Source organism: Numenius arquata, chromosome 28 (genome assembly GCF_964106895.1).
Source record: "Numenius arquata chromosome 28, bNumArq3.hap1.1, whole genome shotgun sequence".
Classification (NCBI taxonomy): domain Eukaryota; kingdom Metazoa; phylum Chordata; class Aves; order Charadriiformes; family Scolopacidae; genus Numenius; species Numenius arquata.
The window spans coordinates 1,683,864-1,709,005 of NC_133603.1; the positions used below are offsets into that span (position 1 = coordinate 1,683,864).

The following is a 25,142-nucleotide window of genomic DNA, read 5'->3' on the forward strand; positions in this document are numbered from 1 at the left end:
CCCCTCCTCACCCACCACGGGTCCTGAAGAACTCCTCGGGGACCTTCGAGCCGCGGGGTGGATGTAAGAGCCCGACAGATCGATAAGATGCCTCAAAGCCCGCTCGCCGCAGGACTTCTATCGCCGGTGTACCCATAACAAAGGATTTGTGTCCTTGGTTCTCAAAACTCTACCCTGTTTAACCCTGGGGGGGCTGGGGGGGCTGTAGGAGGACTGGGGGGGTTCCGAGTGTCTTGGCGGGGGGCCTGGGGGGGGGGCCTGCCACCAACTTCAGACCATCTCCTCTGCTCCTGTCATTATTCCCTTGGGAGAAGAGGCCAACACCCACCTCTCTACACCCTCCTTTCAGGGAGCTGTAGAGATCAATGAGGTCTCCCCTCAGCCTCCTCTTCTCCAAACTAAACATGCCCAGTTCCCTCAGCCTCTCCTCGTGTGACTTGTTCTCCAGACCCCTCACCAGCTTGGTGGCTCTCCTCTGGCCACGCTCCAGCAGCTCAATGTCCTTCCTGGAGTGAGGGGCCCAGAACTGAACACAGCCCTCGAGGTGAGGCCTCACCAGTGCCCAGGACAGAGGCACCATCACTGCCCTGCTCCTGCTGGCCACGCTGTTCCTGAGACAGGCCAGGATGCCGTTGGCCTTCTTGGCCACCTGGGCACACTTCTGGCTCATGTTCAGCCGGCTGTCCACCAACACCCCCAGGAAGACAACAGTTCCCTGTGCTTGTAAGGGACTTGTAAGAGGGAGGTTCCCAATCAGCTCCTCGGAGACCGGTCCAGAGAAGAGCCGTTACGGATAGTTTTAATAAAGTCTGTGACATATGTATCCCGTGTGCCTTGTTTTTCAGAATGTTTTAATATACAAAGGTAATGTTCCTGGGGTCGGGAGGGCATCAAGAAGCAATCTACTCCAAGTATTCTGGCGGAGCTTATCAAGAAAGACCTAATTCTGATTCGTCATGTTCAATGAAGCCCTCACGATCCCGGAGGCTCTAAAGGACTCCTGTGAGACTATACAGTATGTCTTGTTTCAGCTTTCATTTCCTAATCAAGAAGAGTCAGAATCTCAGTCTAGAAAAGTTATCAAACTCACTAGGTGTGGGAAAAGCTAATTCAGTTAAACAGCAACTTTGACCCAGAATTACATGTGTACAAATTGCCACAAAATAGATAAGCTGGAGTTCAGGGCCATAAACGACTTTCCTGTAAGACCCACAGAAATGAGGAGTGAAGGCGATTGCATGTCATCAGCTTACAAAAGAAAAAGATGAAAGTTTATTTTAGCTATGAAGGAAGGGCACCAGATTCTGTTCTCCTGCAGCTTGCTCGGTTTTAATTTGTCAGCTTTGGGTTCTTTAGGATGGGGTAAACTCACAAATTAACTTTCCGAAGTATTACTTAAGAATTCATACACTGAAACTCAATTACTGAAGCATTCCTCTCCAAATTTATGTAACTACAATTCTAAACTGAGATTCTTTGGCTTTAAACCTGCGGCTGTACAACCACAGATTGCAGTGTTTTGAGAAGCTGTAGGTTTGTTACATGAAAAAACCCGATTCGGTTTTGTTTTACAAAACAAAGATTGAAGGAATAATTCAACTTCCCCGTTATCACATAAGGGCTCCAAGTTTCCCTGCAACCAGAAAACATTATGCGTAAGAACAATTCTCAGTGGCGCTGGGAGGTAGATAAAGAGCTTTGGATAATTATTCACACCAAAATAACAGCTTTCTAAACGTCCACAAATTTTTTATCCCGGGCTATAGACAGAACAAACCAAAAAAATGCCCCACGTTCCTAATTGATTTCAGGTTCAGCAAGATGTTTTCAGTGGAAAAACATGTCCTCTGCTGCTTCTGTACCCGAGGTAGAACCTCTTCACACCAAGCTCCATGCTGGCACTCGGTGAAGTCACTGCAGATGGTGACACTGAACCGCAGAGACCAGGGCTGGCCTGTCGCTGCCCACAAGAAGGATGCCTCGGATGTCACCCCGATGCTCCCATCGCCCCAGAGAAACAGAATGTTTTCCTTCCTTGCCTTGCCCAAATTCTTCTGAGATCGGCACTGGTGAGGCCCCACCTCGAGGGCTGTGTCCGGTTTTGGGTCCCCTACCACAAAAAAGACATTGAGGGGCTGGAGCGGGTCCAGAGAAGGGCAACGGAGCTGGTGAGGGGTCTGGAGAACAAGTCCTGTGAGGAGCGGCTGAGGGAGCTGGGGGCGTTCAGCCTGGAGAAAAGGAGGCTGAGGGGAGACCTTCTCGCTCTCTACAGCTCCCTGAAAGGAGGGTGTAGCCGGGGGGGTTCGGTCTCTGCTCCCAAGTCACAGGCGATGGGACAAGAGGAAACGGCCTCAAGTTGCCCCAGGGGAGGTTCAGACTGGACATTAGGAAAAATTTTGACACTGAAAGGGTTATCAAGCCTTGGAATGGGCTGCCCAGGGAAGGGGCTGAGGCACCATCCCTGGAGGTGTTCAAAAGACGGGTTGACATGGTGCTGGGGGACATGGTTTAGTGGTGGGTTTTTTTGTCAGAGTTAGGTTGATGGTTGGACTAGATGACCTTGAAGGTCCCTTCCAACCTGGGTGATTCTATGATTCTACTTTTTGGTCGGTTTTGATCTGCAATGCAACTGCACGGTTTTTCCAGATTTTGCCTTCTCGTTTAGCAGAGGCGAGGGGGGGCTCGTGCAGTGACTGTGTGGGACACCGATGGGATGAGCACAGGTGACTGTCACATCGATGGGCCCTGCTATGGGTCGACAGGGACTATAAATGACCGTTGTGCCCCACTGCAATGGGGGACCCCTCCCCACCACCCACCCTCACACTTGCCAAGGCCTGAGAATCGCGGATCAATGCGACGCCGGTGACTCCGGAGGATCATCGAGCCGTCCTGTGGACCCACCATCGTGGTGGTGATAGACTATTTCTTGTCTTGCAGCTCTCCCAAATTCTGCTTCTCCTTTCCTCCTTTCCTCTCCCTCTGCCTTTTCTCTATTGCTGGCATCATTTTTTAGGTACCAACAATAAAACTACAGTAAAGAGCATCAGACCTCATTTGTGTCTCAATCGCGCCCCCGGAATCATTTTGAACCCCCTCCCGGACAAAAAAATCAGACCGGGACCTAACATATTACTGGTGGCGAAGATGGGATAGGATTCTGGGGACTGGGAGTGCTGTTTTTACTATTTGCTTATTGTGTGTATTGGAGAAGTGCTGAAGTTTTTGTGAACAGTAGGAGTTTATTTTTGGATTTGTTTATTGACTGTTAGTGGTCTGTGAACATACGTGTGTGCCTCTCGGAGACGTAAGGGGGTGGGAATCTGTGTTGAATTGTTTAGTGTGCTATGTGCGACCTCTCCGAGTGACTGCCCCCGACCTTTGTTGTTGAAAACCAGATTTGAGTTTTGATTTTTTTTGTTGTTGTTGAGTAAATATGAGTGAGAGCCTCTCACCCCCTTCGGGGCGAGAAGTTTTGTCTGATCTTTTGGAAAAACATAATGCGCGCCCTTCAGTACCGGGTAGTGATTGGGCACGAGATAATTGGCATAATCTGCAGAGTGTTTCCGATCGAATCAGCGCCTTACAAAGGGATGCCAGACTTCGCTTTGGAAAAGGGCAATCTATTCTATGCGCCGTTCTGGGTGCTAGTTCAGTTGCTGCCGTAGAAGCTCGGGATCAGCGACGCGGCGCCGAGTCTCAAATTGTATAGTCTCTGCAGACTCTGGTACAATCATCTTTGCAAGGAGGAGTGGAGGAGTTAAAGGGGCAGTGAGATCAAGAGCGAGCTCAGGCGAGTTGTTTGCAGTCCGCCCTTAAAGAACAACTCCTTGCGGACGGGAGCAGAAGAGATCCCTTATACCCCAGCACAGAATTAGGCGAAGCGAAAGCTAAATTGGACGAGGGGAAAGCCCCTCCTTGTTCGCTCCAGGCCTCTTGTCAAAGTGGAGTATGAGTTTGACGATGGTCAAAATGCTGCCCCTCAACTTACCATTAAGGAAATGCCTTACTCCGCTGTGGAATTAGCTAAACTAAAGAAAGAATTTAGCCGTGCTCCCAGGGAGTCAGAGACAGAGTATGTGTGGAGAGTGTCCTCATCGGGTGGAGATCAGGTACTGTTAAGTGAGAAGGAAGCTGAAGGATATTGGGCCCCTGGAATGTTCTTAACTACTGGCCACCACCGGGCTCCCTGGTCCCTAACTCAAAAAGCAGCCTATTGGGCTGGAGGTCTCAGTCCTTCAGAAGGAGGAGACCCCCTTGCTATCTCCGGGTCGGTCGATCAGATAGTGGAAAGTGTGCAAAAAGGGGTTTGCCTGCAAATGATGTCCAACCATGAGCTTAGACTCCAACGAGAATCCCCCGTGATGCTGCCAGTAGACCCCGAATGAACGGCACCGCCGATAAGAGGACTCCCTGGCTCTTTGAAACCAATCGGTACACAGCTGCGAGGAACCATTAGGGCAGCGTGCCGAGGTGAGGCAGCTGCAGCAGAGGAAGGGGAAGAAAGAGCACCCCCCGATCACAGAGATCCAAACCGGAGGGCGTGGACATGGGGAGAAGTTGCCCAAGAATTAATTAACTACGGGTGAAAATATGGTCCTGTTAGTGTCCCCTCTGCCAAACCAGACTCGAAAGGGTTAAGACAGACAGAGCTAGAAACCCCTCCGGCTGCCAGAGCCAGAGAAAAAACAATGGGTCAGTGGCGGGAGGGAGATATCCAAGAGGCGAAATACCTTGTGGACTATGGGATGGCAGAAAGGTACTCCCCGAGATCTGATGGATGGGTTACCAACTGACACGCTAGAAAAACTGGTTAAGGAGTGGCCCGAGAAACCTGTGGCTCCCCAAAATTTAACTTCAAGCTGGACAAAGACGCCGGGCAATTCTACCCCGAGTCTCCGCTGCCCCCCCGCTTTCGATCTCTCCAGCAGGAATCTGCGGGAAACTCACTGCTCTGCTTCTCAACAGCGGGCGGAGGAGCGGAGGGGCCTGGCTACGTATCAGACAGCTCCCTATGAACCAGCGAGGAGATGTTATGATTACCTGTTTTGTAGGACCTAAGAAAATGCCAATTACATTTTTGGTAGATACTGGAGCTCGAATTTCAGCCTTGAGAACTGAGGATGCGTCCCGTAGTGGCATTTCAGTACGGAAGCGAGGGTTGTTGTAGCTGATGCGGTCGGCAATGTACAAGCACAATCATTAGCCACAGTTAACTGGACACTGCCGGGAGAGGAAACAACCGTTTTAACACCAATGGTTGTCGGACCATTCCCACTTAACCTCTTAGGGCTGGGTGTCTTGAAAGATAGAAAGTGGACGGACACAGGGGGAGGGAGCTGGTCTTTTGGTGCAGTGGAGGTGCGACTTTTACAAACCGCACCCCCACTTCCCCCCTTGAAAATAACAAACATCAAACCCCTCGGGGCACGAGAGGGAATAGCCCCACTGTTAGAGGACTTAAGGGAACAAGGAGCTGTCGGTCCTACTCACTCTCCTTTTAATTCCCCGGTACGGCCAGTCCGAAAGCCAAATGGCAAATGGAGATTGACTGTAGATTATCCAAGAGTAAATGCAAATACTGGTCCATTAACAGCTGCAGTGCCAAAACCAGCTGACCTCACAGCTACTACCCAGGAGCGAGCTCACCCTGTTATGGCAACTATCGATGTTAAGGATATGTTTTCAATGGTCCCTCTGCAACCTGAGGACCAGGATCGTTTCGAGGGTACAAGCATTCTCCCGCATTAGCCCACCATGCTTTAGCAAAAGAACTTGAACTGATCCCGCTAGAAGAAGGAGTCAGAATTTACCAATACATCGATGATGTGCTAATAGGAGGAAATCAGACAGAAAAGGCTCAAAAAACACAAAATGACATTATTGTCCATTTGGAGAGCTTAGGACTAAAGATTCCACCTGAAAAGGTTCAAGCCCCCTCCAACGAGGTTAAATTCTTAGGAATCTTGTGGAAAGGAGGAATGACCTGCATTCCTAAAGATACTCTTACCACGCTAGACCAGGGAAAAATGCCCGGATCAAAGAAAGAGTTGCAGCATGTGTTGGGATTGCTCGTGTTTTGGAGAAAACATATCCCAGACTTTTCTATCATTGCCAGACCTTTGTATGACTTACTGAGAACAGGTGTGTCTTGGGACTGGACCCCATTCGTGAAGAAGCTTTGCAGCTTTTAATACATGAAGCAGCGAATCACCAGGCACTTGGCCCTGTATATCCCACGGATCCTGTGCAAATTGAGTGGGGGTTCTCTCAATCAGGATGGTCATTACGCTTTCGGCAAAAAGATCCTGAAGGTCCTCCTCGTCCTATCAGTCTTTCTGTCGGGTCCTTACAGGGCGCACTCACCATGGCCGCACTTCTCGCAGCGAACCGGGAGGTTTTCGGGGTTCAGGGCTCGGCCGGAGCAGACGCAGCAGGATTGTTCCTTGCCCGACACCGCCGCTGGGGGGGGATGCAATTAATGACAGGGGGGTAACTAATTAAAGGAGGGGAGGGGTTCATTAATTTAGGGGGAGCAGTTCTTACTGGGCCTGATGTCCCTTTACTTGAAGGGAATATTTTTACCTTAAAATTCTGGCAGGTGGCAACAGACCAAAGGAGAGGAGTAGGAGAGAAGGACGGGAGAAGCCGGGTGAAGGGTCCCTCTCGACTCCTGGTTTGACCAATGGAGGTGACACAATCATAGAACCATGGGATTGTCGGGGTCGGAAGGGACCTGTGGGATCATCTGCTCCAACCATGAACCCAACGCTGATAAAAGCCATCACTGACCCATGTCTCTAAGCACCATCTCAACCGGGCTTTTGAATCCCTCCAGGGATGGTGCCTCCACGCCTTCCCTGGGCAGCCCATTCCAAGGCTTCATAACACTTTCCATGGAAAAAATGTTCCCAATATCCAATCTGAACCTCCCCTGGTGCAACTTGAGGCCGTCTCCTCTCGTCCCATCGCCTGTTCCTTGGGAGAAGAGACCAACACCCCCCCCCGGCTACACCCGCCTTTCAGGGAGTTGGAGCGACCGAGAAGGTCTCCCCTCAGCCTCCTCTTCTCCAGACTGAATACCCACAGCTCCTTCGGCTGTTCCTCAGAAGGTCTCCAGACCCCTCACCAGCTCCGTTGCCCTTCTCTGGACCCGCTCCAGCACCTCAAGGTCTTTTTTTGTGGTGAGGGGCCCAAAACCAGACACAGCCCTTGAGGTGGGACCTCCCCAGTGTCCAGTACAGGGGGACAGTCACCTCCCGAGTCCTACTCACCACGCTGTTCCTGACACAGGCTGTTGGCCTCCTTGGCCACCTGGGCACGCTGCTGGCTCATGTTCAGCCCACAGTCGACCAACACCCCCAGGTCCTTTTCCTTGGGGCAGCTCCAGCCGCTCTGCCCCAGCCTGGAGCATCCATGGGATTGGTGTGACCCAAGGGCAGGACCCGGCACTTGGCCTTGTGGAACCTCATCCCATTGGCCTCGGCCCATCGATCCAGCCTGTCCAGATCCCTCTGCAAAGCCTTCCTGCCCTCCAGCAGATCAACATCCCACCCAGCTTGGTGTCGTCTCTGAAGTGCTTGAGGGAGCACTCAATCCCCTCCTGCAGATCATCGATGAAGATGTTGAAGAGAACTGGCCCCAGCACCCAGCCCCGGGGGACACCACTGGTGTTTCTAGATCTTTCAGGAAGTTCAGAGTGACACTCACAGGGAATGGACCGCAGCAAATCATGGCTCCCAGCTCAGACCCTGGGCAGGAACACCCCGGTGGCAGGTCCTGCGTGTCCTACAGATGAAACCTCGAGAGCTCCCTGTGCTGAATGTATCTAAAGGCAGCGGCATGATGTACGAAAGGATTCCTGAAAACCAGATTCATCAAAAGCGACTTCTGTAAGTCCCTGGGCAAAACTGCCCATGGTATCACCACATTATGGAATCACAGAATCACATGGGGTTGCAAGGGAACTCTGGAGATCATCTCCTCCAACCCCCTGCCAGAGCAGGTCCACCCAGAGCAGGTCCCAGAGGAAGGTGTCCAGGTGGGGTTTGAATGTCTCCAGAGAAGGAGACTCCACCACCTCCCTGGGCAGCCTGTTCCAGAGCTCTGCCACCCTCACAGGAAAGAAGTTCCTCCTCGTGTTTAGGTGGAACTTCTTATATTCAAGTTTGTGCCCGTTTCCTCTTGTCCTGTCCCTGGGCACCACTGAAAAAAGACTGGTCCCGTCCTCCCGACACCCACCCTTTAAGTATTTATAGGCGTTGATCAGATCCCCCCTCAGTCTTCTCTTCTCCAGACTAAAAAGACCCAAGTCCCTCAGCCTTTCCTCATCAGAGAGGTGCTCCAGGCCCCTCATCATCTTGCTCCTGCATCCCCTGCTTGCCTTCCTCTGCCCGGGGACTGCCTCAGAGATTCCCCGATCCATGAGGTGCCGAGGTTAAATTTGTTCTTTGCCTTTAATCTGTGTTTTTGTGGTTGTTCCTGCGTCCTGCCTGCATCGGCTCACACAATTATTATTTTTAGTGCTTGGGTTGTGCATCGTTTTGACCTTGGGAAAGAGGATGGAACTCGGCTTTGTTGTGCTACATCAAGATAAAGGCTGTTAATGAAAATATAATTACTGCAGGAGCGGTAATGTACTAGATTGGAGTTGGGTAGCTATCCTATTTTTTGAGCTTGCTGCTTTTGAGGTAGAAAAACTGTAAAGTTTAAATGTTTAAAGAAGTGCTAATAACTTCTACAGATTTACGCAACGACCGTTTAAATACCCTGAACTCAAGAAAATGGAGTAGAAAGCAAAAGCCGGAAGAGACACGTGTAAGAACAGAGAAATATAAAACCTTAAATCTTTTTGAGTTGCCTGAATCCCGGTTGACATCATTTGGAAATACTTCTTTCTAGGTTTGTCCAAAGCCTTTGCATTGAACCCACCAGCCTGCATCTGCCTTCCACTCTGCTTCTATCTACTTCTTGTCTAAATCTTACATGAGAGATGGGCAAAAGTCAATTCCTCTTTCTCTTCTAATGCTTTTGTTATCGGGGGGCGGGGGGAGGGTTGGTGTCTAAGCCCAGCTGTAACCCATACGGAATTATTTTCCCTATGGCTATTTGTGTGATCCTCTGAAAGAAACCTTACTAGTCTGACACACTGAATTCTAATTAATTTCTGCAGCAAGTTACTCTGTCTTCTTGAATGATAACACTTGGTCTAACAACCTTTTACATACGTTTAAATGTGTTGTTTTTTTTTCCGTTACTGCATTTTTGGTCTTTCTGTGAACGGTCCATGAGGAAGGAGTAGGTCTGTCACCAAGAACATCAATTGCCATGTGAGCAAAACACTGATTTTATGTGGGATCTCTTTGATGACGTTTCTATGAGACATAAGGATTGTGTACAAAGTGTGATCTCTAAAGAAATAAAACAAGCCCCGAATCTTCTGTCTTATTATTTTAGCTTTTGGCTTTTCCATGCCGCTGTTTCCTCCTTTTTAAATGATCTAAGAAGTTGGGAAAAGAAGGGAGATCGGGCTTTTTCTTTTTTTTTAGAGCTGCAGAATGGCTGAAATGGAGGTACTTCCGGCAGAATTATTTTTAGGGTGTTCTTTTTTGCTGCTTTTACAACCTGATAAAAATATGCCTGGTCTGTCCCGGAAAACCAAGAAAACTTATTAAAAAAGCCAGCTGGAAAGTTGCTCTTTTGTGAGCTTCAGCTGAACTTTTGGATGCTGCAGAAGTCTGTGTTAAAGAATGAACTTCTGTCTTGTTTTCTTTTTCACATGAAGTAGTAAAAATTTAGGTCTCAAGACCTCTTTCCCTTTCCCGTCACCTCCTCCCAAAATCTCATACAACATGATTTCTGTTTGGTTTTTGCTCTAATTAAACACGAGGGTCTTAGGAAGCTGCGTAAACCTTGTCACTAAGCGTTCCTAGGGAGATAAAGCTTTAAGTGCTTTAATTTGTGTGGTTTAATACTGTCTCTCTGTCTTCCAGCACCGAGCCCTTGGATGCGTTCGCCCATGGAGACGCCTTCCAGTGAGTCCAGTAAATGACGTCGTCTTTACCGGTCCATCAGACGGTGTCCGGCTTCTTCCTGGGGACACCCGAGAGTCTTCCCGCGGAGGTGAGATCTCTGGGTGGAAAAGAGAATTGATCATAGAATCACTCAGGTTGGAAGGGACCTTCAAGGTCATCTAGTCCAACCATCAACCTAACTCTGACAAAAAAAACCATCACTAAACCATGTCCCCCAGCACCATGTCAACCCGTCTTTTGAACACCTCCAGGGATGGTGCCTCAGCCCCTTCCCTGGGCAGCCCATTCCAAGGCTTGATAACCCTTTCAGTGTCAAAATTTTTCCTAATGTCCAGTCTGAACCTCCCCTGGGGCAACTTGAGGCCGTTTCCTCTTGTCCCATCGCCTGTGACTTGGGAGCAGAGACCGAACCCCCCCGGCTACACCCGCCTTTCAGGGAGCTGTAGAGAGCGAGAAGGTCTCCCCTCAGCCTCCTTTTCTCCAGGCTGAACGCCCCCAGCTCCCTCAGCCGCTCCTCACAGGACTTGTTCTCCAGACCCCTCACCAGCTCCGTTGCCCTTCTCTGGACCCGCTCCAGCCCCTCAATGTCTTTTTTGTGGTAGGGGACCCAAAACCGGACACAGCCCTCGAGGTGGGGCCTCACCAGTGCCGATCTCAGAAGAATTTGGGCAAGGCAAGGAAGGAAAACATTCTGTTTCTCTGGGGCGATGGGAGCATCGGGGTGACATCCGAGGCATCCTTCTTGTGGGCAGCGACAGGCCAGCCCTGGTCTCTGCGGTTCAGTGTCACCATCTGCAGTGACTTCACCGAGTGCCAGCATGGAGCTTGGTGTGAAGAGGTTCTACCTCGGGTACAGAAGCAGCAGAGGACATGTTTTTCCACTGAAAACATCTTGCTGAACCTGAAATCAATTAGGAACGTGGGGCATTTTTTTGGTTTGTTTTGTCTATAGCCCGGGATAAAAAATTTGTGGACGTTTAGAAAGCTGTTATTTTGGTGTGAATAATTATCCAAAGCTCTTTATCTACCTCCCAGCGCCACTGAGAATTGTTCTTACGCATAATGTTTTCTGGTTGCAGGGAAACTTGGAGCCCTTATGTGATAACGGGGAAGTTGAATTATTCCTTCAATCTTTGTTTTGTAAAACAAAACCGAATCGGGTTGTTTCATGTAACAAACCTACAGCTTCTCAAAACACTGCAATCTGTGGTTGTACAGCCGCAGGTTTAAAGCCAAAGAATCTCAGTTTAGAATTGTAGTTACATAAATTTGGAGAGGAATGCTTCAGTAATTGAGTTTCAGTGTATGAATTCTTAAGTAATACTTCGGAAAGTTAATTTGTGAGTTTACCCCATCCTAAAGAACCCAAAGCTGACAAATTAAAACCGAGCAAGCTGCAGGAGAACAGAATCTGGTGCCCTTCCTTCATAGCTAAAATAAACTTTCATCTTTTTCTTTTGTAAGCTGATGACATGCAATCGCCTTCACTCCTCATTTCTGTGGGTCTTACAGGAAAGTCGTTTATGGCCCTGAACTCCAGCTTATCTATTTTGTGGCAATTTGTACACATGTAATTCTGGGTCAAAGTTGCTGTTTAACTGAATTAGCTTTTCCCACACCTAGTGAGTTTGATAACTTTTCTAGACTGAGATTCTGACTCTTCTTGATTAGGAAATGAAAGCTGAAACAAGACATACTGTATAGTCTCACAGGAGTCCTTTAGAGCCTCCGGGATCGTGAGGGCTTCATTGAACATGACGAATCAGAATTAGGTCTTTCTTGATAAGCTCCGCCAGAATACTTGGAGTAGATTGCTTCTTGATGCCCTCCCGACCCCAGGAACATTACCTTTGTATATTAAAACATTCTGAAAAACAAGGCACACGGGATACATATGTCACAGACTTTATTAAAACTATCCGTAACGGCTCTTCTCTGGACCGGTCTCCGAGGAGCTGATTGGGAACCTCCCTCTTACAAGTCCCTTACAAGCACAGGGAACTGTTGTCTTCCTGGGGGTGTTGGTGGACAGCCGGCTGAACATGAGCCAGAAGTGTGCCCAGGTGGCCAAGAAGGCCAACGGCATCCTGGCCTGTCTCAGGAACAGCGTGGCCAGCAGGAGCAGGGCAGTGATGGTGCCTCTGTCCTGGGCACTGGTGAGGCCTCACCTCGAGGGCTGTGTTCAGTTCTGGGCCCCTCACTCCAGGAAGGACATTGAGCTGCTGGAGCGTGGCCAGAGGAGAGCCACCAAGCTGGTGAGGGGTCTGGAGAACAAGTCACACGAGGAGAGGCTGAGGGAACTGGGCATGTTTAGTTTGGAGAAGAGGAGGCTGAGGGGAGACCTCATTGATCTCTACAGCTCCCTGAAAGGAGGGTGTAGAGAGGTGGGTGTTGGCCTCTTCTCCCAAGGGAATAATGACAGGAGCAGAGGAGATGGTCTGAAGTTGGTGGCAGGCCCCCCCCCCAGGCCCCCCGCCAAGACACTCGGAACCCCCCCAGTCCTCCTACAGCCCCCCCAGCCCCCCCAACCCCCAGAGCCCCCCCCAATCCTCCTACAGCCCCCCCCAGGCCCCCTGACTCCCCCCAAACCTGGGGGGGCAGCGGGCGTCAGTGCGTCGGAAGTTGTAGGAGCTGCCGGGGGGCCCTGGGGAGGGGTAAAAATTGGGGGCAGTGAGGGGGGGCACCCCTAAAATATCGGGGTGCTAGTTTAGGGAAGGGGGGGGGGGCTCACCTGCGGGCGGCGGGGGGGCGGGCGGCGGCGGGACCCCCCCCGGCCCTGCCCTGAAGGGAAGCTGTAAGAGACCCTCCGTATCCTGCCCGGGTTTTGGGGGGGGCCCCCCCGGGCGGGGGGGTACAGGGGGGAGGTTTGGGGGTGCAGGGGGGAGGTTGGGGGGGGGAACCCCCAGAGCCCCCCCCCCGCCGTTACCTATTGGGCGGAGGGCGGCCGGGGCCGCTCACCTGCTGTCGGTGAGCGGGGAGGGGGGGGCGGCAGGGGGGGGGCCCCCCCAGGAAAGCGGGGGGGAGCGGGGGGGGCGCCCGCGTGTGCAGCCCAAAGAGCCCCTTGCGCTTCTTCATCTCCCGGCCCGAGATGAACCTGGGAGGAGAGGGGGGGGTCGAGGGGGGGGGCTGCTGGGGTGGGCTGAGAGATCAACCTGGGGGGGGAGGATGGGGTGGGGGGGGGCTGTGGGGGGGCTTTGGGGTGGTTTCGGGGGGGGGTCTTTTAGGGGGTTGGGAGGGGCTGGGGGCTTGGAGGGGGGGCTTCGGAGCTTTGGGGGGGGCTTTGAGATGAATCTGGGGGGAGAGGGGGGGGCTGCGGGGGCTGAGAGATGAACCTGGGGGGGGGAGGAGGGGTTTGAGGGGATCTGGGGGGGGTTAAGGGGGGGTCTTTTAGGGGCTTGGGGGAGCTGGGGGCTTGGGGGGGGAGGCATTGAGATGAACCAAGGGGGAGAGGGGGGGCTGAGAGATGAACCTGGGGGGGGAGAGGGGGGGTTGGGGGGGAGGGGCGCTTCTGGAGAGGGCTGGGGGGGGGGCCTGATGGGGGGGCCTTGGGTTTGGGGGGAGGGTCTTGTGGGGGTCTGGAGGGGGCTCTGGGGTGGTTTGGGGGAGGGGGGGGGCTTTTGGGGGGGCTGAGAGATGAACCTGGGGAGGAGGAAGGGTTTGGGGAGGGGGCTGGGGGGGGCCTTTGAGGTGGTTTGGAGGGGTCGGGGGGGGTCTTTTAGGGGGTCTGGGAGGGGCTGGGGGCTTGGAGGGGGGGCTTTGGGGGGGGCTCTGAGATGAACCTGGGGGGAGAGGGGGGGGCTGGGGGGGCTGAGAAGCGAACATGGGGGCAGGGGTCTGGGGGGCTTTGGGGGGGGTTCGTGGGGGGCTGGGGGCATTCAGGGGCATCAGGAAGGATTTAGGGGTGCTGGGGGGTGGGGGGGTCAGGAGGGGTTTGGGGGTTCGGGGGGGGGAGGCACCCACCTGTCCTTGTGGGCGCTGAGAGCCCCCAGCAGCTGCCCGTAGCGCTCCCCTTTGGGGGTCTCGGCGAGCTGCGGGGGGGGGGTGTTGCAGGGGCGTAGGGGGGGTGAGACCACCCCTCCCCGACCCCCCCCGACCCCCGCCCGTGGTTTTTGGGGTGCGGGCCCCCCCCCGTACCGGCCCCAGCAGCAGCGCGTCCCAGTTGGCGCTGGCGAAGGGCAGGATCTCCCGCTCCAGGTCGAATCGGACCCCCCGGACCCACCGGTCCCCGTAGAGCAGGGGTTTGCTCAGACACTGGGTACAGGCTTCGTGGAACCACTGGGCGCAGCCCCGGCACTGCAGCATCTTCAGGTTCCACCTGGGGGGGGGGATTAATTAATTAATTAATTTAAGGGGGGGGGGCACCCCGAAATTGCAAAGCGGGGGGGGGGTAGGGGGGGGGTCTGTACTCACTCGCCGGGCCCCCCGCAGTAGCAGTAGCACTGCTGGCGGTTGGCGAGGTGGGGGGGGGTCCCACTCCAGGGTCTTCAGCTGGTAGGGCAGCACCGCCTTCATGCTGAGCATCGCCTTGGCTTGGGGGCCCTTCTTCAGCGCCCCCCCCCTCTGCGGGGACAAGGAAGGGGGGGGGGGGGCAAATGAAGGGGAGGGGGCGTCCCGTGTGGTGCCCCCCCCCCAAAACACCCCTCGCCCCCCCCCTCGTTGGGGGTCACCTTGGTGGCCACGGCGAAGACGCAGCGGCGGCACATCCAGGGTCCGACGGGGTGGGCGGCAGGGAGGTGGCACTGCTGGTGGTAGGCTTTGGGGGGGGGGGCTGTTACATTTTGGGGGGGGGGTCCCCGGAATAGGTGCGGGGGGGGGCACACTCACCATGGCCGCACTTCTCGCAGCGAACCAGGAGGTTTTCGGGGTTCAGGGCTCGGCCGGAGCAGACGCAGCAGGATTGTTCCTCACCCGGCACTGCCGCTAGCGGGGGGGGGGGGGGGGCAATTAACAACGGGGGGGTAATTAATTAAAGGAGAGGGGGGGGTTCATTAATTAAAGGAAGGTTCATTAATTTAGGAGGAGGCTCTTACCGGGGCTGATGTCTTTCCAAAGGACGAGGAATTGGGAATTATCCTCGAATTGCACCAGGCAGCCCCGGCGCCCCGTGTCCACCTGGGGGGGGGGGGGGCAAAAAAAAAAAAGGGGGGGGGGGGTGTTAAAATGGGAGGGGCCATTTGGGGGGAGGGGGGCATTTAGGGGGGTCGGGCACCCACCTTTTTGATGGTGCCCAGGTAGAGGAGCCCGTCCGTCCAACGGGCCAGGACGTCCTGGCCCTCCCAAAAGCGGGGGGCGGCTGGGGGGGGGCAGCGGGGGGCGCGGCTGGGGGGGGGCCCCGCCTCGCTTGCCATCACATCCTGGGTGCCTGTTGGGGGGGGGGGGGGTTGGAGCTGAGTGACCACCAGCTAGGGACACCCCCCCCCAAAAATGCATCGGGGGAGAGGGATTGGGGGGGGCAGGATTTACCACCCCACCCCCCCAAAGGAATGGGGCTGGGAGGGGCTCCCAGTTTGGGGGGGGGAGCATGCTGGGATGGGGGGAGGGTCCCAGTTTGGGGGGGTCCCAGCCTGGGTGGCTCATGCAGGATTGGGCGGGGTTCCCACTTTGGGGGGGTCTTGGACTGGGGGGGCTCAGGGAAGAATGGGAGGGGCTCCCAGTTTGGAGGGGGTGTCTTGGATTGGAGGGGGCTCCCAGTTTGGGGGGGTGCCAGTTTTAGGGGGGGGGGCATGCTGGGATGGGGGCAGGGTCCCAGTTTGGGGGGGTCCCAGTTTGGGGTGGCTTGCAGTGGGGGCAGGGGGAGGGGCATGCTGGGACGTGGGGGCTCCCAGTTGGGGGGGGTCCCAATCTGGGGGTGCTCACGCAGGGGATTGGGGGGGGGGCAGGATTTGGGGGGACCCCCCCCAAAGGAATGGGGCTGAGGGGGGGTGCCAATTTGAGGAGGGGTCCAGATCTTGGGGGGGGGGCTCATGGAGTAATAGGCGGGGCTTCCAGTTTGGGGGGGCCCATGCAGGACTGGGGGGGGTCCCACTTTGGGGGGGTCTCGGACTGGGGGGGCTCAGGGAAGAACGGGAGGGGCTCCCAGTTTGGAGGGGGTGTCTTGGATTGGAGGGGGCTCCCAGTTTGGGGGGGGGGTGTGTCCCAGCCTGGGGGGGGTCATGGAGGAATGGGGGAGGGGGCAGGTTCCCAATCGGAGGGGGTCTCGGTCCGGGGGGGGGCTCACACAGCGATGGGGGGGTCCCCGTTTGCGGGCGGGGGGGGTGCGTTTTGAGTGCTCCCGGTTTGGGGGGGCCCCTCCCAGGCTGGGGGGTGTGTCCCGGATTGGGGGGGGTGTCCCGGTTTAGTGGGGTCCCGTTTCGGGAGGAGCTCCCCGGGTTTGGGGGGGGGGAGATGTATCCCGCTCGGGGGGGTCCCGATTTGGGGGGCGGGGGGGCTGTCCCGGTTGGGAGGGGGGTGTCCCGGTCGGGGGGGGCTCACGCAGGCAGCGGGGCGGTCCCGTCCAGGGAGGTCGCCTCCCCAGCCCCCCTGCCCCGGGGGGGGGGGTTGGCACCGGGGGGGTCCCGGCGGGGCGCGGGGTGTCCCGGGGTCCCGGCCCCCCCCCTTACCGGCGGCGGCGGGGCCGAGCGGGGGGGACAGGGAGGGCGCGGAGGGACGGCGGCACCGGTCCCCCCCCCCCCCACCCCGGGGACCCCCGCGGGCACCAGCCCCGGGGCGGGGGGGGGGCAACCCGGGGCTGCTCCGGCGCTGCCCCCCCCCCCCCTCACGGCGCTGCCCCCCCCGCCCCGTTCCCCCTCCCCGAACTGCCCCGGCCCCCCCCTACCCCGGGGCTGCCCCGGCCCCGCCCCCGCCGCGCAGGCCCCGCCCCCAACTCACCCCCGGGGCTCGGCTTGTGCCCCCCAGCTCCAGGCCCCGCCCCCGCCGCGCTGACCACGCCCCTCTCTCCGCCCCCACCGCCCATTCCCCGGCCTCTCCGCCAAAATCAGACCACGCCTCCCTCCAGCAAGTCCCGCCTATCTCTCCGCCCCCAACGGCTCCGCGCCCCGCTGCTCCGCCAGCCCCAGGCCCCGCCCCGTCGCCCAAGCCACGCCTATCTCCACGCCCCGCGCCGGCAGTCGGGCCTGGCGGGAGCGGCCGGTGCGGCATCACGTGACGCAAAAGGAGGGGCAGCCTCTGGCAGCCGATTGGCTGGGCGAGGCGGCGAGAGAGCGGCGATTGGCGGAGAGCCGCGCGCGGGGGCGGGGCGGGGCGGGGCGGGGCGGTGCCGGGCTATTCAAAGGGGCGCGGGGCGCGGCGGGCGCCGCTTTCTTCCTGCGGGCCGGTGCGTGGAGCCCCCGACAGGAGACCGGCCCCCCGCCGGGGAGAAGGTGGCGGCGCCCGAGCGGAAACGGGTCCGGACCGCGGGGGACGACGGCTGCGCCCCGCTCCTGCCCCTTAGCGTGGGGGCGGCGGGCAGGGCAGGTAACGGGGAACTGGGGGGGGGGAGTAGGGACTGGGGGGGCGACTGGGGAGGGGAGTAGGGACTGGGGCTGGGGCTGGGGGGGGGGAACTGGGGAGGGGAGTAGGGACTGGGGCTGGGGGAGTGGCACTGGTCCCAGTACCATACTGGGAGCCCACCCTCCCTCCCTCCATGTCCCTTCCCCCGTGTCCCTCCCCAGCCCCTCAACTGGCCGCTGCAGCCGCCGCCAATTATTAAATCCAATTATTAAATCCAATTATTAAATCCAATTATTAAATCCAATTATTAAATCCAATTATTAAATCCAATTATTAAATCCAATTATTAAATCCAATTATTAAATCCAATTATTAAATCCAATTATTTCAGATCAGCGCTCGGTGGCGGCAGCAGCGGTCCCCTCGCGGGGCGCCGCCATTTTCCCCCGGGACACGTGAACGCGAACAACCAATCAGCGATGGGGCAGGAAGTGGCGGGGGTTACTTCCGGTTGGGGTGGGCCGTGCCCACCACGCACTGGTTCACCTGAGGGAGGGGGAAGGGGGGGGGTGTTGTAGGACCCCCCCAAAACGGCCCTTAGACACCCCCCCCCCCCAAACACCTGCCCCTTCTCCAACAGCTCCAACCTCACCCAAATCTACCCCCGCCCTCCCAAAATAGCCCCCCCCCCAAATCTACCCCTTTTCCCCCCAAACCGGCCCCCCCTTGACTCCCCCCCACCCAAACAGTTCACCCCCAAATCTGCCCCAGTCCCCCTAGTTACACTCCTCTGCCCCCCCAACCATCCTCCCCCTTCCCAAATCATCCATCCCCCCAAAGCCATATTAATGCCCCCCCCCCCCCGAAAATTTCCCCATTGCTTGTTTCCCAAATTATCCTTGAGCTCCCCCCCCCTCCCCCCCTCCATCCAAACCTCCCCCCCCCCACCTTGCTGGCGAAGCGCAGGGAGTTGAGGGTCTCGGAGAAGTTCTCCTCCAGGGGGGAGATGTTCACAAACATGAGCCTGGGGGGAGTCGGGGGGTGTGGGGTGTCAAAGGGGCCCCCCCAAACCTCCCCCACCCCCCAATAACCCCAAACACCCTCCAGACCCCCCCAAACCACCTCCCCACCCCCCACAAACCCCCCCAACAACCCCTAGCCACAAAGAACCCCCAAGCACCCCCACCCCCAAAACTCCCCCCAGCCTCCCCAGGCCCCCCCAAACCTCCCTCAACCCTCCCACCCCCCAACCCGCTCTGGCCCCCCCCAAACCTCCCCCCCCTCACATCTTGGCGGAGCCCCCCAGGGAGTTCTGCAGCAGGTAGGTCAGTTTGCTGTTGCGATAGGGAATGTGGGGCTCCTGTGGGGACAGCGGGGGTTCGGGGGGGGGGCCCTGAGGAACCCCCAAACCCCAGGCCCCACCCCCCCATCCCCAGTGCCCCCCCCCGACCCTCAGGGCCCTCCCCCACCCCCCCAATACCTTGTTGGAGAGGGCCATGAGGACGTGCCCCAGGGTGGGCAGGCTGGCATCAATGGGGGTCCTGAGGAACCCCCCAACCACCAGTGGCCCCCCCGATCCCCAGGGCCCCCCTGTGCCCCCCCCAACCTCCTCACAGCCCCCAGGGCCCCCTTGTGCCCCCCCCCCGCCTCCCCCTTTGTTGGAGAGGGCCATGAGGAGATGCCCCAGGGCTGGCATTGATGGGGTCCTGAGGAACCCCCAGTGCCCCCCCCCCCCGCAAGCCCCAGGGGCCCCCCTGTGCACCCCCCCAGGCCCCCTACCTTGTTGGAGAGGGCCATGATGACGTGCCCCAGGGCGGACAGGCTGGCGTTGATGGCCTGGGTCTCCCGCAGCCGCTCCCCCTGCGACAGCGACTTCTCCAGCCGCTCGCTACCCGCCAGGTCCACCAGGCTCAGCACAGCTGGGGGCACCCCAGAAAGGGGGGGGAGAAGGGGTCACCCCAAAGCTGGGGCCACAGAGGGAGCAACCCCAAAAAGGGGGGGGGTCCCAAAAGGGCTCAGCCTAAACTGGGGGCTCTAAACCTGTGGCCCCCAAAGGGGGGACCCCGAAAGGGCTCAACCCTGATCGTGGCCCCAAACTTGTGGCCCGGGAGGGGGCGGGGGGGGCCCAAACCAGTGGCCGTAAACTGGGTGACCCCTAAAATGTCACCCCAAACTGGTGGTCCCTAAAGGGTTGCCTATAGAGAGTGTCCCCGAAGGCTCCCCCTATAGAGCCTATATTTTTTTTTTTAACTCACTTCCCAGCCCTTTTCCCCCAGTTCCTGGGCTCCCTGGAAAAGCTGCCGCACGGCGCGAGGGATCACCCCCCTGCTCTGCTCGTCCGCCCCTCCGGCCCCTCCATTGTGTAGGTCTTTCCGCTCCCCGTCTGCCCGTAGGTGAAGATGCAGACGTGGTACCCGTCCAGCGCTGACTGTGGGGGGAGGGGAGGTGGCAAGAGAGGTGAGGAGGGGGCTGTTTGCCATTTTCGGGGGGGGTGGTGGGGGTTCAGGGGGAGATTTCGAGGGGAAGGGGGAATCTGGGACCTGCACCAGCAGCGCGATCTCCTGCTGGGAGGCAGCCGGGGGGAAGACGCGGTCAAAGCTGAAGTCGTAGCGTACGTCGCCTCGGGACTCGCGCCCCAGATGAGACTTTTTCTGGGGGGAAAAAGGGGTTTTTTTGAGGGGTCCCCAACTCCATCCTCGGGTCCCCTGGGTGAGCAGGAGCTGGAAAGCCCCCCTTTTGTCCTTAAAAAACTCATTTGGCCTGGAGAGCACCAGCACAGTGTTGTCCTCAGGGGGGAACTGCAGATGCTCCAGCCCCCTCTGGTGCTCCTGCTCCTCGGGCAACACCAGCCGCACACGGCAAAAGACACGGATGTTGTGTCTTTTTTTTTAATTGTCTCCTCATTTTGCTGGAGGAAAGCAGGGAGATCTCCCCCCTCCGTGACCCACCTCCCTTTCCTGCAGCGCGGCCGCCAGCGCCCTGGCCTGCCCTTCGGCCTCGGCCACCGCTCGCCCCCCTTCCTCCACCTCCTCCTCCAGACGCCGCTTGTCCTCTGCCAAGCGCTGGCGCCTCCCTCCGCCAGGTCCCAGCTCCGTCTGCCGCTGCCGCGGGTTCTGGTTCTCCCGCTCCAGCCCCCGCCTTGCCATCACACCCCGCAACGCGAGGAACCCGGCCCTCACCGCCCCCATCTTCCCCCCGCGCTCCTTCAAACCGCCCCGCCCCGCCCCCCAGCGCGGCTCTCCGCCAATCGCGGCTCTCCCGCCGCCCCACCCAGCCAATCGGCTGCCAGAGGAGAGACCGCCCCTCCCGTGCGTCACCTGCCTGAGCCCCCCCCACCTGAGCCCCCCCCCCCCCCCCCCCCCCCGAAAGGTGTCTGCCTGACGGGCCACGGCGGGCCTCGGGCTGTGCTGCGGGGCTCTTGTGCTTCCTCAACATTATTTTCCACTTTCTGTGGAAAAATTGTTCCCAATATCCAATCTGAACCTCCCCTGGTGCAACTTGAGGCCGTCTCCTCTCGTCCCATCGCCTGTTCCTTGGGAGAAGAGACCGACACCCCCCCCCCCGGCTACACCCGCCTTTCAGGGAGTTGGAGCGAGCGAGAAGGTCTCCCCTCAGCCTCCTCTTCTCCAGACTGAACACCCACAGCTCCTTCGGCTGTTCCTCAGAAGGTCTCCAGACCCCTCACCAGCTCCGTTGCCCTTCTCTGGACCCGCTCCAGCACCTCAAGGTCTTTTTTTGTGGTGAGGGGCCCAAAACCGGACACAGCCCTTGAGGTGGGACCTCCCCAGTGCCCCGTACAGGGGGATGGTCACCTCCCGAGTCCTACTCACCACGCTGTTCCTGACACAGGCTGCTGGCCTCCTTGGCCACCTGGGCACGCTGCTGGCTCATGTTCAGCCCACAGTCGACCAACACCCTCAGGTCCTCTTCCTTGGGGCAGCTCCAGCCGCTCTGCCCCAGCCTGGAGCATCCATGGGATTGGTGTGACCCAAGGGCAGGACCCGGCACTTGGCCTTGTGGAACCTCATCCCATTGGCCTCGGCCCATCGATCCAGCCTGTCCAGATCCCTCTGCAAAGCCTTCCTGCCCTCCAGCAGATCAACATCCCACCCAGCTTGGTGCCGTCTCTGAAGTGCTTGAGGGAGCACTCAATCCCCTCCTGCAGATCATCGATGAAGATGTTGAAGAGAACCGGCCCCAGCACCCAGCCCCGGGGGACACCACTGGTGTTTCTAGATCTTTCAGGAAGTTCAGAGTGACACTCACAGGGAATGGACCGCAGCAAATCACGGCTCCCAGCTCAGACCCCGGGCAGGAACACCCCGGTGGCAGGTCCTGCGTGTCCTACAGATGAAACCTCGAGAGCTCCCTGTGCTGAATGTGTCTAAAGGCAGCGGCATGATGTACGAAAGGATTCCTGAAAACCAGATTCATCAAAAGCGACTTCTGTAAGTCCCTGGGCAAAACTGCCCACGGTATCACCACATTATGGAATCACAGAATCACACGGGGTTGCAAGGGACCTCTGGAGATCATCTCCTCCAACCCCCTGCCAGAGCAGGTCCACCCAGAGCAGGTCCCAGAGGAAGGTGTCCAGGTGGGGTTTGAATGTCTCCAGAGAAGGAGACTCCACCACCTCCCTGGGCAGCCTGTCCCAGGGCTCTGCCACCCTCCCAGGAAAGAAGTTCCTCCTCGTGTTTAGGTGGAACTTCTTATACTCAAGTTTGTGCCCGTTTCCTCTTGTCCTGTCCCTGGGCACCACTGAAAAAAGACCGGCCCCGTCCTCCCGACACCCACCCTTTAAGTATTTATAGGCGTTGATCAGATCCCCCCTCAGTCTTCTCTTCTCCAGACTAAAAAGACCCAAGTCCCTCAGCCTTTCCTCATCAGAGAGGTGCTCCAGGCCCCTCATCATCTTGCTCCTGCATCCCCTGCTTGCCTTCCTCTGCCCGGGGACTGCCTCAGAGATTCCCCGATCCATGAGGTGCCGAGGTTAAATTTGTTCTTTGCCTTTAAGCTGTGTTTTTGTGGTTGTTCCTGCGTCCTGCCTGCATCGGCTCACACAATTATTATTTTTAGTGCTTGGGTTGTGCATCGTTTCGACCTTGGGAAAGAGGATGGAACTCGGCTTTGTTGTGCTACATCAAGATAAAGGCTGTTAATGAAAATATAATTACTGCAGGAGCGGTAATGTACTAGATTGGAGTTGGGTAGCTATCCTATTTTTTGAGCTTGCTGCTTTTGAAGTAGAAAAACTGCAAAGTTTAAATGTTTAAAGAAGTCCCTCAGCCTTTCCTCATCAGAGAGATGCTCCAGGCCCCTCAGCATCTTTGTAGCCCTCTGCTGTACCCTCTCCAGCAGTTCCCTGTCCTTCTTGAACAGGGGAGCCCAGAACTGGTCCCAGTGCTCCAGACGGGGCCTCCCCAGGGCAGAGGAGAGGGGGAGGATGACCTCTCTCCACCTGCTGGTCACGCTCTTCCTGATGACCCCCAGGATGCCATTGGCCTTCTTGGCCACAAGGGCCCATTGCTGGCTCACGGCCATCCTGTTTTCCACCAGGACCTCCATGATTTCTGAATGATTCAGATGATTGCTGACCCTCCCCCAGGCTTCACCTTGAGCTTCTGCATGACATGGTGGAGGCGGCACCGCTCCATAGAATCATAGAATTTCCAGCTCCAGCCCGTGGAACCACTCCTGCTGATGTCCCAACTGCTGCTGCCCCTGGGAAGCCCCAGACTGGACTCAGCGACAAGTGGGAACCGGATTCCAGCTCTGGGGTCAGGAAGGCACGGATCGGGATCAAAGGCAGATGAACAGACAGGGTCCTCCTCGGACGTCGGCCATTGGAGAAAGAGCTGACCCTTTGATCCCTCAGCTTTTATCCTGAGCGTGGGGCAGATGGGATGGAACACCCCCTTGGTCAGTCTGGGGTCACCTCTCCTGTCCCCCTCCTCCCTGGGAGTGGGACCCTTCCACGCTTTTTCCCGCTTCTGACCCTCCAATGGGGCCAATGACGAAATGGGATGCCCTTGGTTGTGACAGCAATAAGTGGAAGCAGGAGCCTCTCTGCTCCTCGGCCCTTGGCGTGACGCACAGACCTTGCTCCGGGCGCTCCAAGAACCAGCGGTTTTCTCCACAAGACACTGTTAATTTCAGAGAGTCGGAAGAGGCCGAGTTGAGAAGTAAAATTACTGACCAGGAAGTTGGTTCTGTTTTGCCTCAAACCGGGCCATCAGTGCAAAAAACCATCTTTTTTTCCTACTTTTTCTGGAGGAAAGCAGGAAGAACTCCCGCCCCGTGACACACATCCCTCTCCTGCAGCGCAGCCGCCAGCTCCCTCCTTGCGTTCCTCCAGCCGCTTCTCCTTTGCCAAACTTTCAGCCTCCCTCCGCCAGGTCACCAGCTCCAGCTCCAGGCTCCTGGGGGGGGGACACGACACCCCGATTGCTGGGGGGACTCATCTCAGACAGAGGGCCTCCCACTTCCCCCGCTCCAGCCCCACCGTCGCTCCCCGGCTGTCCCTCAGCGCAGCCCACGGGTCTGTCACCTGCCCTTTCAGGTACCAGGGGGCACTTGGGGCGGGGGGCGGCAGCTGGTGCTGCTGGTGGGGCACCTGTGGGGACACTGGGGGGATTAGGGCTCTGGAAGGTTTGGGGAGGCACAGGGGGGCTGTAGGAGGACTGGGGGCGTTCTGAGGTACTGAGGGGGGGTCTCAGTTTGGGTTGAGGGGCTTGGGGAGGGGCTGGGAGTTGGGAGGCTGTTTTTGGATGGGAGGGTTGTGGGTTTTTGGAGAGGCCAGGCCCTCCCCATTTTAACACCCACCCCTCCGCATCCCCCCCCATCCGGATGTTTGCCTCCTTCCACCCCTCAGGCCGGGGGTGCTTTGGGGGTACCCCAAACTCACCACCTCCTGGTCCCCATCCTCCTGCGCTCTGCACCCCAAAACACCCCCATGCTCCATGGGCTCTGCACCCCCACATTTATTCAGCTGTGTTGAAGTTGCCTTGGGGGGGTGTGGAGGGAAGCACCTGTTTTGGGGACAGAAATGCCTATTTGGGCACCAGCACAGTGTTGTCCTTGGGGGGAACTGGAGATGCTCCAGCCCCCTCTGGTGCTCCTGCTCCTCGGGCAACACCGGCCGCACACGGCAAAAGACACGGATGTTGCCCTGCAGAAGGGGAAGAGCCGTGATTTTGGAGGTACGGGGCGGGGGATTCAGATGATTTCCCACCCCCCCCCCAGACCCCCTCCCGGCTTCACCTTGAGCTCCTGGACCAGATTATGGAGACGACGACGCTCCATCTCCTGCCCGTGGAGCTGCTCCCCCTGCTGCTCCACCTTCTGCTTCTGGGCGGCTGCCTCCAGTCGCAGCTCGGCTGCCAGCGCTGCCTCCGCCCGCAGGTGCCCCTCTGTCACCTGCAGCTGGACCTGGGGGGGGAGGAGAACAGCCCTCGGTTAACACAGGAGGGGGAAAGACTGGCTCCGCAGGGGTGGAAAAGCAGCCCTGGTTGGGGGGACGCACACACACAGAAACCAGCCTCGACTGCGGGGTGCTGAGACAGCCCCGCTCCCGGGTGGCGCTTTGGGGCTGAGAGCAATCGGAGCAGAAAACCACCTTTTTTTTTATTTTTCTCCTCATTTTGCTGGAGGAAAGCAGGGAGATCTCCCCCCTCCGTG

The 25,142-nt window shown here is 57.6% G+C and overlaps 3 pseudogenes; 1 reads left to right on the forward strand and 2 right to left on the reverse strand.

Annotated features, from left to right (window-relative positions):
• The window catches only part of LOC141476092 (PHD finger protein 1-like), a 76,848-nt pseudogene extending 61,466 nt beyond the window's left edge, over positions 1–15,382 (reverse strand).
• On the forward strand, positions 3,437–5,061 carry LOC141476062 (uncharacterized; annotated as a pseudogene).
• A 2,581-nt stretch (positions 15,383–17,963) lies between the features above and the next one.
• The window catches only part of LOC141476093 (carboxy-terminal kinesin 2-like), a 34,532-nt pseudogene continuing 27,353 nt past the window's right edge, over positions 17,964–25,142 (reverse strand).